Below are 14,204 nucleotides of genomic sequence, written 5' to 3'. Positions count from 1 at the left end.
CAGAATCAATAAGTATCTGAGGACGACTTTGAACATAGACACTAAGTGCAGCATTCTATTAACTACATTAACAATAAAGTCTTCATAAGAAAATGGGTTTCTTTGAATAATTAGGCAGTCAATAAACTTTTATTAAGCACTTAATATATGCTAAATTCTGGGGAATAAGGAATAAAGGAAAATAAAGATAAATAAGGAAAATAAATAAGGAAAAGAAAGACAATCCCTGCCCTCAAGGGGTTTATAATCTAATAAGAGAAGACAACAAAGAAAAAAGAGGCCAGGGTGTGGAAAGGGAAAGTACACAGTGAGAAGATAGTATAGAGAAATCTGGCCCCTGAGGGAAATGAAGAGATTTCTGGCATGGGTACTCTCTTTAAATGCAAGTTTGGAGAGCTCTCCATTCTAATCTCCATTCTCAGAGATGTCCCAAAGGCAGAGGATATTGGGAAGTAGATATGGTAAAGTTTATGTATTCCTGCATGATGATAAGATCCTTGTGGACATGAAGAAATCCATCTGGCTAAGTGAAAAATGAGAATTGTATAAATGCACCATGTGTTGATGATGTTAGAAAGGGTGAAGTTACAGTGATTAGTTCTAAAGTCCCTTTCCAATTCAACAGAATTACAAGAAATAAAAAAATACCATAATCTATAAAAGCAATGTATTTTTTTAATGTGGTTTCTGCATTAAGGAACTAGGATAGAGTATTAATTATTTTCTTTTCATTTACCATAAATGATCCATCAAATGTCAGACTTAGGAGTCAAGATAAACTGAATTCACATCCTATTTGGGGCACTTAATAGCTATGGTTCAGCACTTAACCTTTCTCCACTTCAATTTCCTCATCTATAAAATTTGAATCATTATATAGTAGCATTTATCATGTATTGTCAGGACCGGAGGAAATAATGTTATATAAAGTGTTTTGCAAGCTTTAAAGCTTGTCAGCTATCATTACGGTCTATTAGTTCTCTTTGTCCCTTTCTATAGGGCAAGTGAATGCCCGGTTTGAATATCACTAACATCACCCCAAAAATATGATATTGTGAAATGAGATAGGAAGAGAGCAGGAAATGCTAAGGTTCACTACAAGCAAAGCTGATCAAGTATATTATAGACCTGGACAAAGAACAAAAATTATTCCTCAAGATCTATGGCAAAGGACCAAAAAGCACCTGTATCACCTAATGTATAGAACTAAGTTAGATATCTCTTGAATTCTATTTGTTCTCCTTTCTTGGGTACTTTTTAAACGTTTTTAACTCAATATCTCTTCATTTTTATTTTTCTTATTTTATTTTAAGGTAATCTACTGAAAGCAGAAAGAATGTGTTCCTTGTTTTGAAATCAGCACTTTCGAGTTTGGACAGCATAACCTTTCACACTCTTTGCTAATTATAGACATTTATTACACCCTCCAATATAAAGGTACATATAGTGCTAAATTAACAGAGTATCTATCCCTGAAAGGCAATGCCAGGAATGTAAATAGTAAATTATTTGCTAAGGTAGAGTTCACTATTTTCCAAACAGCAAACAAATTCTATCACACTGAGGCTGGTAACTGAGCTGCTCCTTTGCTTGCTAAGGTCACAATGGCACAACCCCAAGCAATCTGAAACAGATCATTATAGGGAGGAGGGGATGATAATGTTGACTTGCTTTGAGCCAGCTGAGTTCCTACACAATCATTTAGAAATGTCAGTTAGAACAATCTTTATTTTCAAAGCTGAGTAATGTTGTGCAAATATCTATTCTTTCTCTCAGCCCAAATGTTTTAGGAGCCTAAAGCAGCTCATAGCTATTTAATTTAGAATTCCTTAAGTTAATAAGAAAAAATCTTGAGAGAATAAGAAGAATTTTTTAAAATTGAAGATAACAGTATTATGACATAGAGGTGAAAAGAAATGAAAACCATGTGAATTTCTGTAGAGCAATTTGGAAGTATGCCCCAAGGGCTATAAAACCATACATACTCTTGATCCAGCAATACCACTGTTAGGTCCATATCACAAAGAGATCCAAAAAAGGGAAAAGGACCTGTTTTTTTTTTCCAAAATATTTACAGCAGCTCTTTTTATTGTGGTTAAGAATTGGAAATCAAAAGACTGCCCATCAATTGGTGAATGGCTAAACAACTGTGGTATTTGATTGTAATGGAATATTCTTGTGCTGTAAGAAATGACAAGCAAGTTGATTTCAGAAAAACCTGGAAAGACTTACATAAACTGATGCATGGTGAAATGAGCAGAATAAAACTATACACAGAAATGGCATATTGTTCAATGAAAAATTGTTAATGACTATTATTCTCAGCAATACAATGATCCAAGACAATCTCAAAAGACTAATGATGAAGCAACATTATCTACTTCCAGAGAAAGAACTGCTATTGATTGAATACAGTCTGAAGCATGTTATTTTCCACTTGCTATCTTTCACCTTTTTCTTTTATTTGAGACTTTAAATAAAGAATAAAGAATAGTGTACAAAATTGTACATATATAACTTATAGCTGATCATTCACCATCGGGGGGGGAAGAGGTAGAGGGAGAGATAGAATTTGGAACTCAAGACTTTAAACAAAAATATTTCTTTTAAAAACTATATTTATTGAATTAAAATATAATCTTTTCCGATACCACTTGTTTCTAAATAATATAATTTCTTATGATTATTACTCTCATATCATTCAAAATTTCTATCCATAAATCTCAAAGGAATGACAAGATAGCCAACTGTGAAACATAAAACCAGTGTCAAAGACAAATATGGGTTCAGGGAATAAAGCCAAACTTCAAAGTGGTGAGTAGTAAATATCTTTTCTTTGGGACAAAAGTTCCCCTACAGGGTTCTGAGAGAGACATAAGAGAACTAATATATACCCATAGGAATACACAGTCCTTATAAGAAGAGGGTTGGAGACCAAAGCTATGCAAAAGAAATGGGAATGTTTTAATAGCTCTTTATGCAAAAATCACATTATGAAGCTCATACTCCAATTTCAAAAAAGTAACACATTCAGTATTCCAAATAGATTGACAAGTACATCTGACAGGTGTAACAAAGCACTTAGCAAACTGAACAGTTATTAACGTACCTTTGTTCACCCCATAGAATCACAGATGTAAGCAGGGAAATCAGCAGCAAACTCTACCCCGCAAAAGAATGCCTCTGACAACACCTCGACCAAGAGGTCATCCAGATTAGATAAATACAGTCACTAGTAAATGCTCTACAAAGCCAGTCAAGAGTGAAGGACATTGCTAAACAGTTATTATAAGTCATACAAATACATGAAAATAAGGTTATTTTCTGATCAAGGCAGCAAGCTATCTGATGTTTCTAGTTCCAAGATGTGGAAAGATTTCTAAATTAAATAAAATATAAATTACCAAAGGTAGATAACTTCTCCCTGTCGGCCAAGAATGTACAGACAAAACAGATGCTTTTGCTGGCTATAAACCTATTCCTACATTTGCCAAGCTGAACAAGAAAACTACAAAGTCTCAGGCTAATTGCCTAATTATCCAGAGAGAAGAGCTTTGACAAGACTAGTTTTAGATGGGAGGAGAATTTCTCCAAACCTTCGCCCCCTTTCCCGCTTAGCAAGGACAAATGCAAAATGAAATTTACCAGAGTGCCTTTCATCTTATGTATGCTTTCCTTCCCCAGCCACACAGCATCTGGACTAAGGATAGGAAATTACTTCTGGCTAGAGACCAGGCTAGGAGCTGGGCAAACAAATAAGATGTTAGTGTCATTGCAGAAACATTCAGGTTGGCCCCAAGCCAAGCTACCCCACCCTTGCATAGTCAATCAGTGCCAGTCTAACACAAGCACCCCTGAATTTCCCAAAGGACCTAAAAACTCATTCCAAAAAAAAAAAAAAAAATGCCTTGATGACTACATTTTATTCACTTCCTATCTGGAGATTATCTAAAACCAGAAAATTTATCCCTTTGGAGGAGACTATTAATGTAGTAATGGCATTTCAAAACTTAAAGAAACTTAGAAATCATCTGACAGAATTCCCTCACTTTACAAAGGAGAAAACTGAGACACAAAGAAGTAAGTTGTTATTTGTATTCAAATAAATAAAACCAGAGGCTAGATTTCCTCACTTTCAGAGAGTAACTCTACTATATCAAAAAGTATATGGATTCAAAACCTGGGCTCCAGGATTATATCAAAAATATATCCTCCTCATCATCATCATTTCTAAATTTATACAGAATTTAAAAGTTTGCATTTTTACATATAGTTTCTCACTTTATCCTTATGATAATCTGAGGAGGCAGATGCTATTATTTATATCATTCCTATTTCCTAGATGTGCAAATTGAGTCTCCAAAAGTAAATGACTCCTCTGTCATCTGCCTAACTCTAATCTTCAAACTCTAATCTTAACTATAGGTTAAAGTCAGACAATGCAACTGCCTCTCAGTGGGGAAGTCAGACAATGAAAATGCCTCTCAGTCTCCTTGTAATATCATCTCCTTGTCATCCTCTTACATGAAGAAATCCATTCTACAGGTCTAAGTTAGACCTCTAACAGCCACTGGCAGGTGGCCCCCAAATCACAACATGTGATTAAAGGCAGGGCTCTAGCTGCTGCACAATCTCTCTTAGTCTTGAATCTTGAGCTTTTTTTCTCTATAGTAGTCCCTAAGTGAATCCTAAAAACTCCCCTCTAAATTCTTGCATCTTGTCACAGAATTAATCAGTTACAATCCTGCACCCCAGAGTTCCCCAATTAGGGAAGTAGCTTAGATAGCTCAATGAATACAGTGCTGAATTTGTGGGTTCAAATCTGGCTGAAGACACTTATCAGCTATGTGACTGTATAAGTCACCCAAACCCCTCTATGTCTCTTTTTCTTAAAATGAGAATGATAATAGCACTTTATCTTCCATTTTTTGTTGTTACAAAAATAAAATGAAATAATATTTGCATTAAAATAATATCCAAATAATAATAAATTATACTTTATAAGCCTTTAAGTCTTACAGAAATGCTAATTATTAAAATCATTATTAAAATTCCCTGTTTCTTCCCAAAATAAAATTCCCATTCTTTTCAACGAGCTAAAGTTAAATAAAAACTAATATGATCTAACTAAAATGTAAATGACAAATAGACTTCTCTTAACTTACTTCCATTTTAAAAGAGAAGCTTTTTAACCCAAATTATTCTTTCATGGTTAAAGATCCAATGAGAAGTCAAGAATTCAAGCAGTTTGGGCGAATAATATAACATAATTAATAGGACATTGGGGTTAGAGTAAAGAAGATATAAATTCAAATCTCAACTCAGTTGTTTACAGTAACTTCAGTGTCCTAAGTTTTTTTATCTATTAATGAAGGGTTTAGACTCTATGACCTTTCACCAGTTCATCCCACTCACTCTCTTCTTTCACCCAGATGACTTTCAAGCTTTTCTAATCCTAGCTCCTAGAGTATCCCTTCATTCCCCTAGTCATAAGTCCACTCACTCTGGTATTTATTGCACTGAATGACTCACTGGCTGGCCTTTGGCTTCCACATGGACCCATCCTGGAGGCTCAAACCCAGAAAAGCCAATCCAGATCCCCATTCCAATTATAGCTACCCAATCAGGGAGTTGTCTCCTGAGCTAGAAAGAAATTAGAAAGACTTGACTAAATGAATAGCTGATTCCTCCTAATTATTAAATGTTAGAATTAAAAGGCCATTTAGTTCAAACTCTCTTAGAGAGAAGGAAACTGATAGGTACAAAATCTCATGGTATTTCAGCTAGTAACTGAAATAGCTGGAATTTGAATTTGTCTCCCAACCATGAGTCCAGGGCTCTGTCTTTATTACTGCCTTTATAGTTTATTGCTTACAATTTAAAATAGTCCTAGACCTCTAATTTTTTTTTGGCTAAGGAAATTCCTGTTGAGGAAACTTTTCCTACTAATGCACATTAATTCTTTTTCTACAACTAATAGTTTTAGAGAGTTGTTCACAACTTCCCCCAACACTCAATCTCACTCCAGTTGCACACATACACAAATAATGGAGTAAATATTACCCTAATCCTGGCTAGCCAATGCTCTGTTAAAAGGAGAGATAGGAGGGAGGCAAGAAAAGAGAGATTGGATTATAGATTTAAGTCATACCCATCCACAGAATATCCTTCCCCTCCAACTAAAGGTTTCTCTACTTTCTCTGGAGCTGTCTTTTTTATTTATCTAAAGCAATAGATTTAGACATCTTTAAGATCTTTAAAGATCAAAAAGTTGTGCAGGCAATGGATAGAGCACCAGTCCTGAAGACGGAGGACCTGAGTTCAAATTTGATCTCAGACACTTAACACTTTCCTAGCTGTGTGACCCTGGGCAAATCACTTCACCCCAATTGCCTCAGCAAAAAATAATAATAATAATAAATAAAAGATCAAAAAATCTAGCTTATTCTTTTTTTTTTAATGAGAAAAGTAAAAGAGGTCCAACTAACATCATACATTGCTGACATTTTATCCCTCTACCCCATCCCAAAAATAACATTTTACTCTCCTTAAAGACAGACCCATTTTTTATTTTTATATACCTAACATCTAAAAAGCCTTGTACATAGTAGTCTATTGATGCCTATGGAACTTAAATGAATGGCTTGGTCAAAGGAAGAAAAAGTGAAAGTATACTTTCTTGAAACTTTGTTGTTTTTGTGGTTATTGTTTGTCCTTTGTTCTGGAAGAGGACTAGGATATCAGGGAGGTGATACCATGATTTGCAAGTGAATTGGATTTAAATGAGGGAGGGCTGTGCAAGGTCATCTGCCTCACTTTACCCTCCCGAGCCATCTGAGTCCAGTGGCTAGTTATAGATCAAGATGACTGGAGATGGCCCTGGCTGCAGTAAAAAACATTGGTCTTTTTAAGCTACGATTTCAACAGGTCTCAGTTTGAATGAGACCACATCCATCACAAGAAATGTATTGGTGAGAAAACAATACAAAATAAATGTCTAAATGGCACTGGACTGTTATCTCCATTGTAGATATGAATTAAGTTTCATATCTAGAGATGAACTCAAATAATATTAAAAATCTTAGGAATTTAAAGAGAGCCCTAATGGTCTTGTTACCCCTTTTGGGAGGAACCAGTATACTTCTAATTTCTAAGAAAAGTGAACATCACCTCTCCCAGCAACAACCATGGAAGCTGGAAGAATCTGATGGTTGTAAAATGCAGGAGTTGAAACAGATTCTATCTCAATTACTATCTAGCTCTAAATTTATATATTTTGCTGATACTCTCCCAAATTACTTTTTTTCTAACCACTCTGTATTCTATTTAAATTCTATTTTCTTAATTTATATCAATATTTATTAATATTTAATTTTTAAATTTACTTATTTCACTTAACTGATTTTTAACTTTTAATATTTATTACATTACATATTTTGTATTGTTATTTTATTTATTTATTTTTATGTATTTGCTGCCTCCCCCATTAGAATATAAACTCCTTATGAGAAGGCATTGTTTCATTTTTTTTTAGCCCCTAACCGAATACCTGGCACATAGCAAGTGCTTCAGAAATATTAGTTGATTGAACAAGCTTACAATTTTGTCAGTTAATAAATTATTCTGAGAATTTAAAACTTACCCTAGCATTACACTTCAAATTAAAAAAAAAAATCATCATCTTTTATCTCTGTGTTGCAAGGTATGGTGTGGAGGGAGAGAAAAGCAGAGAGACAAGGGAAAAGGAAACATGAAAATAAAGGATAGAAAAATGCTTCATAAACTTATCCCTAAGAAATCTATCCACCTTACTTTTTAGCTATCAAACACTATTTTCCCACCCACAAAAGTTGGCCTGTATTATTGCAAAATGTAGCAACTAAAAGAATGAAATTCTTCTCTCCTCTCCACCCACTTCCATCCCTGAAAATAAATTTTATACCATTTGTCATCTTTCCAAGGATGTGAAGCTACTATGACTCATAGATTTTAAAACTCCATATGCCACAAAATGTAATGCCACCTGACTTGTGCAGAATAACAAACTTTTTCACACTGTAATGTATCTAGATTATATAATTTAAAAGTCATGCCATTACCAATCATTGATATGGATGCATACAGACATTTCAATTTTTCTATCTTTACCTACAAATTCCCAAGAGAAATATACTTTTTACAATTTCAGTATCTTGGGCCTAGAAATATTATCTCCATTCCAAATGTTTTTGCTAAAGAACTATCTTCTTGCTAAAAAAAATAATTTGATATTAATTTTCACTCTCACACACCAAAAATAACATGACTTCATTTAATAGAGAGCAAATATATCCAATCAACAACACTGGGACAGAAATGCTCTTAAGAAATAGAAAAACTTGATAGAAGTACATAATAGAAATTGAGGTAGGGGAGTGGAAATAGATCTTGTTTTGAACTTTTTCCTTGTCTTTTTAGAAGCCACAAGGTAGTACAGTGGTTAAAAAGCTACTTGGAATCATGAAGACCTGAATTCAAGTCTGCGCTCAGTTCTTTATAAACTGTGTGACTGAAAAAAAGTTCATTTACTTTTATCTGCCTTTTTTTCTCCTATATAAAATGGGACTAATAGTGCTTACTTCCCAGAGGTATTATGAGGATGAAATGAATATTTGTAGCATAGTGCCTGACACATAATAGTTATTCTATAAAATGTTAGTTGTTACCACTGTTGTCATCTTTACTATCACTGGTTTAATCCTTGAAATTTGGGTTCTGCAAGCTACTTTTTGTCCCACTAAAGTTGTGCTTCAATGTATCATTGTGCACAGAGGTGACTTATGACAGTGGAATACTAGTCCTAACAGGTTCTACTAAGTAGTAAAAGCCTTACACCCCTCCCATTAGGATACACCAGTGACTACATATATACTTGTGATCTAAGGATTTTCCTAATGATGTTAAGGAGTAGCCAATCATCAGCTTGGCCAAAGGGCAACAAATTTTTCAGGCATAATCACAAAGCTTCAAATTCAGATGGTGGAGGAGGTACTCATACCAAAGAAAGTATAATTCTAGTAATCAAAAAGTAGATTGACCATTGCATAATTGTTGAAATGAATCATTAAGAAGCATTTATTCTATATCCCCAATTAGATGACAATCCTAATGCAGAATTTCAGTATTCGGACATTTATAGTTAAAACCATTAGATAAGGATTGTGACAACCTAAAAATAGGACTTGAATCACATTCTACATATGTGAATTTAATTATATAAACTTCCTCCTAATTCTGTTTGCCTGAAGAACCAAGCTGAGGAAGTGAGAGTATACAAAGAAGGAACCATAGGAATAGAAATGACATTGACTGTAATATACTAATGACATCTACTCCAACTCAATTTTTTTACTTTCTTTTTTTTTTTTAAACAAAGATGAGGTCAATGAAATCCAGGGAAGCTAAGTTACTTGCCCAAGATTATAAACTTCGTGTTTCACAGGGATTTTTCCAAGTCAAAGCTAACAAGTACATAATCATAATAAAGATGACATCTGCATATAGTTATAAATGCTTACACAGGCTATGTATCATGATGTTCTCAAACTACATAAAGGAATATTTTATTAAGGAGGCATTAAAGATAGAGGGGATGTAAAAAATGTAAGCAGGGAAATGCCATTACTAGTTAGCTAAGCTATCAATCAATCAATATTAGGTCAAAAATTGGTGATTTGGATCAGTTAGAATCAGTGTCCTATTGTTGTGCGCTGGCGGCAAGAATACCCAATAATTAACTCTTAACCCTTTTCATCCCCACCTATCCATTACTTCACCTCAAGAAAGTGGTCTAATTCAGCAATTTTAATATAGGATAATGCCACTGTTAAAAGAAATTTCCAAAAAAAGAAAATTGAAGAATTCCCCCCCCCAAAAAAAGGTATTGCTCTCAAAAGCTTCTGACTATGACCATTTTTTCAGCTTCTTTAATTTTTCTCACTAATATTTTTAAGTAACTAACTGCCCTTTTCCCCTATTTTCATGAATCTCTGATCTCATTATAGATACTCCCTCCAATAGTAACAATTAAATCAATATTTCTCTTCTATTGCCATAGACATATCTCAGAATGAAAGTGACATTGAGTTTTTAAAGGCTAAGCCATCAGAATACAAACTTTGACAAGTCAAGTCTTATATTGTAAAGATTTGAAGTAATACCTCATATATAGTCTGGGCACCAGCCTAAGTTCAGAAAAAATCATCACATAGTTGTTGGTGGTCCCCAATTAAGTCACCTCTTTAAAAGCTGTGAAAGGGCAACTAGTTGACATAGTGGATAGACGAAAATCAAAAAGACTTGAGTTCAAATCCTTCAGACACTAAGCTGTGTGACTCTGAACAAGTCACAACCCCAATTAACTTTAAAAAAAAAAAAAAAGTAAACTATATTGGGAAGGACATACTCATGTCAAGAAATTATAACTGAAACATGACAATAATTCCTTCAGCATATATCTTCTTCACATAAAAAACAGCAAATTTCTTCTAATTTAAAACTTGAATCATTTGAAGTTCATATGATTAAATTTAAGCAAGTTCTCCTCTAGTTCTCAACCCACAGCCCCTTGTTCCTATGAATATTTCTACTAATAATTTTTCAACCTATCACAAATACACTAAATATACTCCACATCTCATTCCCAAAGATCAAAAGCTTGTCAGTCTAATGCTGTTTATTCCAATGTGAAACTTACTAAGTTACTAGACACAGTTGGAAAATTGCCCAAAGCTCTCTCTCTTTCTCTCTATCCTTGAAAAGTGATATCAACCAATCATGACTCAACCCTGAGGTGGAGAAAATTCATTGGTAGGATATTATCATCCACAAATAATAAATTTAAAAGTCAAAAGCTAGAGAAGACAATTGTTTTTCTTATTATTACAGTCACTGGGAAGCTAATATAATTCTGAAGTAATGACTGAACAGTTTTTCAATCCTATTTCTATCTATAATTTCATATATAGATGTATTATATATTTATGTTCTGAATAAACAACTTCTTTAAGAAATTGTCAAAAACCTAATAAGTCAAAATGTTCAATATTTTTTAAAAATATCATTACTATCACCTATGAATAGAAATCTTTCTTCAAAATGAAAAGATAAGAGAAATTAGGAGATAAAGTCAAAAGAAACTCAAAAGCCAATTTTAGGTAAGATGGATGAAAGATAGATCTTTACCACTATTTAACCCTTAACTGGCTCATTTGTGGTTGGGACAAAATTCATGTTGCTTGAAATGTTTACGTTAAAAAATGGGTAATTATACTATATAGTATCTGCAAAAGGGCATTAGGAGTGGAAATTGGGGAAAGAGAGCAAACTTCTTCCTTAAGACTTTTCTTTTTGAGTGGGTAGGTGGTAATATCAATCCAAGTCTTCTGTTTTGAGATAGGTCTGACATTTTCCTTCTCTGTCATGCTCAGTCTTATCTTCTCTTTCTCCTTTTACTGGCTGACTCTTGGCTGCTGGTTCTTTCCATTTCTAGCCTATATTATCCCCTCTCCTTATACTTCTAGATCGTGTGTGTGTGTGTGTGTGTGTGTGCTATATATGTTATATATATAACATATATATAATAAGATTCTTTAAAAGTAAAATCCTAATATAAAAATGAATAATATTACCGGGCAACATACACAGTTGAATCAATAAACAATTGAAATAATGCTTCTCTTTTATCCAAGTTTCTAAGGATATGATCAAATCTCTCACACAATGGCTTTGATTAATTCAAAGGTACAGAGACTCTGTTTAGACATTCTGATTCAGAATGCTACAAGTGACTGATTTAATCAAGAAATACTCTTATCTTGAAACAAACAAAAAAACCCTTAAAAAAAAAAAAAAAAAAAAAAAAAAAAAAAAAAAAAAAGAAATGCTCTTATCTAACAAAGTTAATTATTTTGGGTTTAATAATTAGTGGGTGTGTGTGTGTGTGTGTGTGTGTGTGTGTGTGTGTGTGGAGTCTCATGTAAGAGAAAATGGAAGACAACATGCCTATAATAGGGTATATGTTGTAAATATGATGTTAGGTTTTAAAGAAATAGTCTTCTCAAAGAAAAACATGCTGTGTTGCCTTGAAAATCATTTTCCACTTGAAGAGATCACATTTTGATTTTTTCCTTTTTAAAAATTTCTGACTTCGTGAAAATTGGAAATTAGTATGGCAGAAACTAGGCATTGACCCATACTTAACATTGACCCAAGATAAGGTCAAAATGGGTTCATGACCTAGGCATAAAAAATGAGATTATAAATAAATTGGAAGAGCATAGGATAGTTTACCTCTCAGACCTGTGGAAGAGGGAGGAATTTATGACCAAAGAAGAACTAGAGATCACTATTGACAACAAAATAGAAAATTTTGATTTTGTCAAATTGAAAAGTTTTTATACAAACAAAACTAATGCAGACAAGATTAGAAGGGAAACAATAAACTGGGAAAACATTTTTACAGTCAAAGGTTCTGATAAAGGCCTCATTTCCAAAATATAGAGAGAATTGATTCTATAAGAAATCAAGCCATTCTCTAATTGGTAAATTGTCAAAGGATATGAACAGACAATTCTCAGACGAAGAAATTAAAACTATTTATAGACATATGAAAATATGCTCCAAATCATTATTAATCAGAGAAATGCAAATTAAGACAACTCTGAGATACCACTACACACCTGTCAGATTGGCTAGAATGACAGGGAAAGATAATGCGGACTGTTGGAGGGATGTGGGAAAACAGGGACCCTGATACATTGTTGGTGGAATTGTGAACACATCCAGCCATTCTGGAGAGCAATTTGGAACTATGCTCAAAAAGTTTTCAAACTGTGCATACCCTTTGATCCAGCAGTGTTTCTATTGGGCTTATATCCCAAAGAGATACTAAAGAAGGGAAAGGGACCTGTATGTGCCAACATGTTTGTGGCAGCCCTGTTTGTAGTGGCTAGAAGCTAGAAAATGAATGGATGTCCATCAATTGGAGAATGGTTGAGTAAATTGTGGTATATGAACGTTATGGAATATTATTGTTCTGTAAGAAATGACCAGCAGGATGAACACAGAGAGGACTGGCGAGACTTACATGAACTGATGCTAAGTGAAACAAGCAGAACCAGGAGATCATTATATACCTCAACAATGATACTGTTTGAGGATGTATTCTGATGGAAGTGGATCTCTTCGATAAAGAGAGCTAATTCAGTTCCAACTGATCAAGGATGGACAGAAGCAGCTACACCCAAAGAAAGAACACTGGGAAATGAATACAAATTGCTTGCATTTTTGTTTTTCTTCCCTGGTTATTTGTACCTTCTGAATCCAATTCTCCCTGTGCAACAAGAAAACTGTTCGATTCTGCACACATATCATATATTGTATCTAGGATAGTAACCTATTTAACATGTAAAGGACTGCTTGCCATCTGGGAGAGGGGAAAAATCAGAACAGAAGTGAGTGCAAGGGATAATGCTGTAAAAAATTACCCTGGCATGGGTTCTGTCAATAAAAAGTTATTTAAAAAAAAAATTTCTGACTTCAACAGAAGATTTGTTATTTTTTCAATCTGTCAAAATAGGATAAAAGACCAGTTGCAAATTTTAAAGAAATGATCAAGGCTTAAAAAAATGAAAAATTTACATTCAGGTTTTGATTACTAAGATCTTAATATGTCTTCCTTTTTTAAGTAAGACACTTATAAGACACTGGTGTTAACAAATAAAATTTTAAAAACTTAATTTCCTCAAATTTTCCATTATTATCAATAGCTTTTAATCTTGGAACCTCTATTATTGAATGCTTTACCAATCACCATTTGTCCTATGCAACATTTTTTTCTAGAGTTCTTCTGTTCTAAGAGTTACAATTCTATTCAAAACTTAAAATGGGGGTGTGTGGAAGGGAAGCCCATGTCTAATTGGACTATCTTCAGCCTCTTTCCTATCCAAACCACCTTACATACATTACATACATTGAGAAGTAGAGTATTTAAAGGGTCCTTTAAGAGTCAAACTCCCTACATTCAAGCTACTAGCTTCAGATTTTTAGTTTCATGCTTCTTAAGATATAGTCAAATCACACTTTATCTTCTGCTATCTACATATCCTGTTTCTGTCACTTCATGTCATCCACATTCACTGAACTAGCCTATTTTGCATATGTGA

Source organism: Antechinus flavipes, chromosome 3, assembly GCF_016432865.1.
Source record: "Antechinus flavipes isolate AdamAnt ecotype Samford, QLD, Australia chromosome 3, AdamAnt_v2, whole genome shotgun sequence".
NCBI lineage: Eukaryota > Metazoa > Chordata > Mammalia > Dasyuromorphia > Dasyuridae > Antechinus > Antechinus flavipes.
This window is presented reverse-complemented; position numbering follows the sequence as displayed.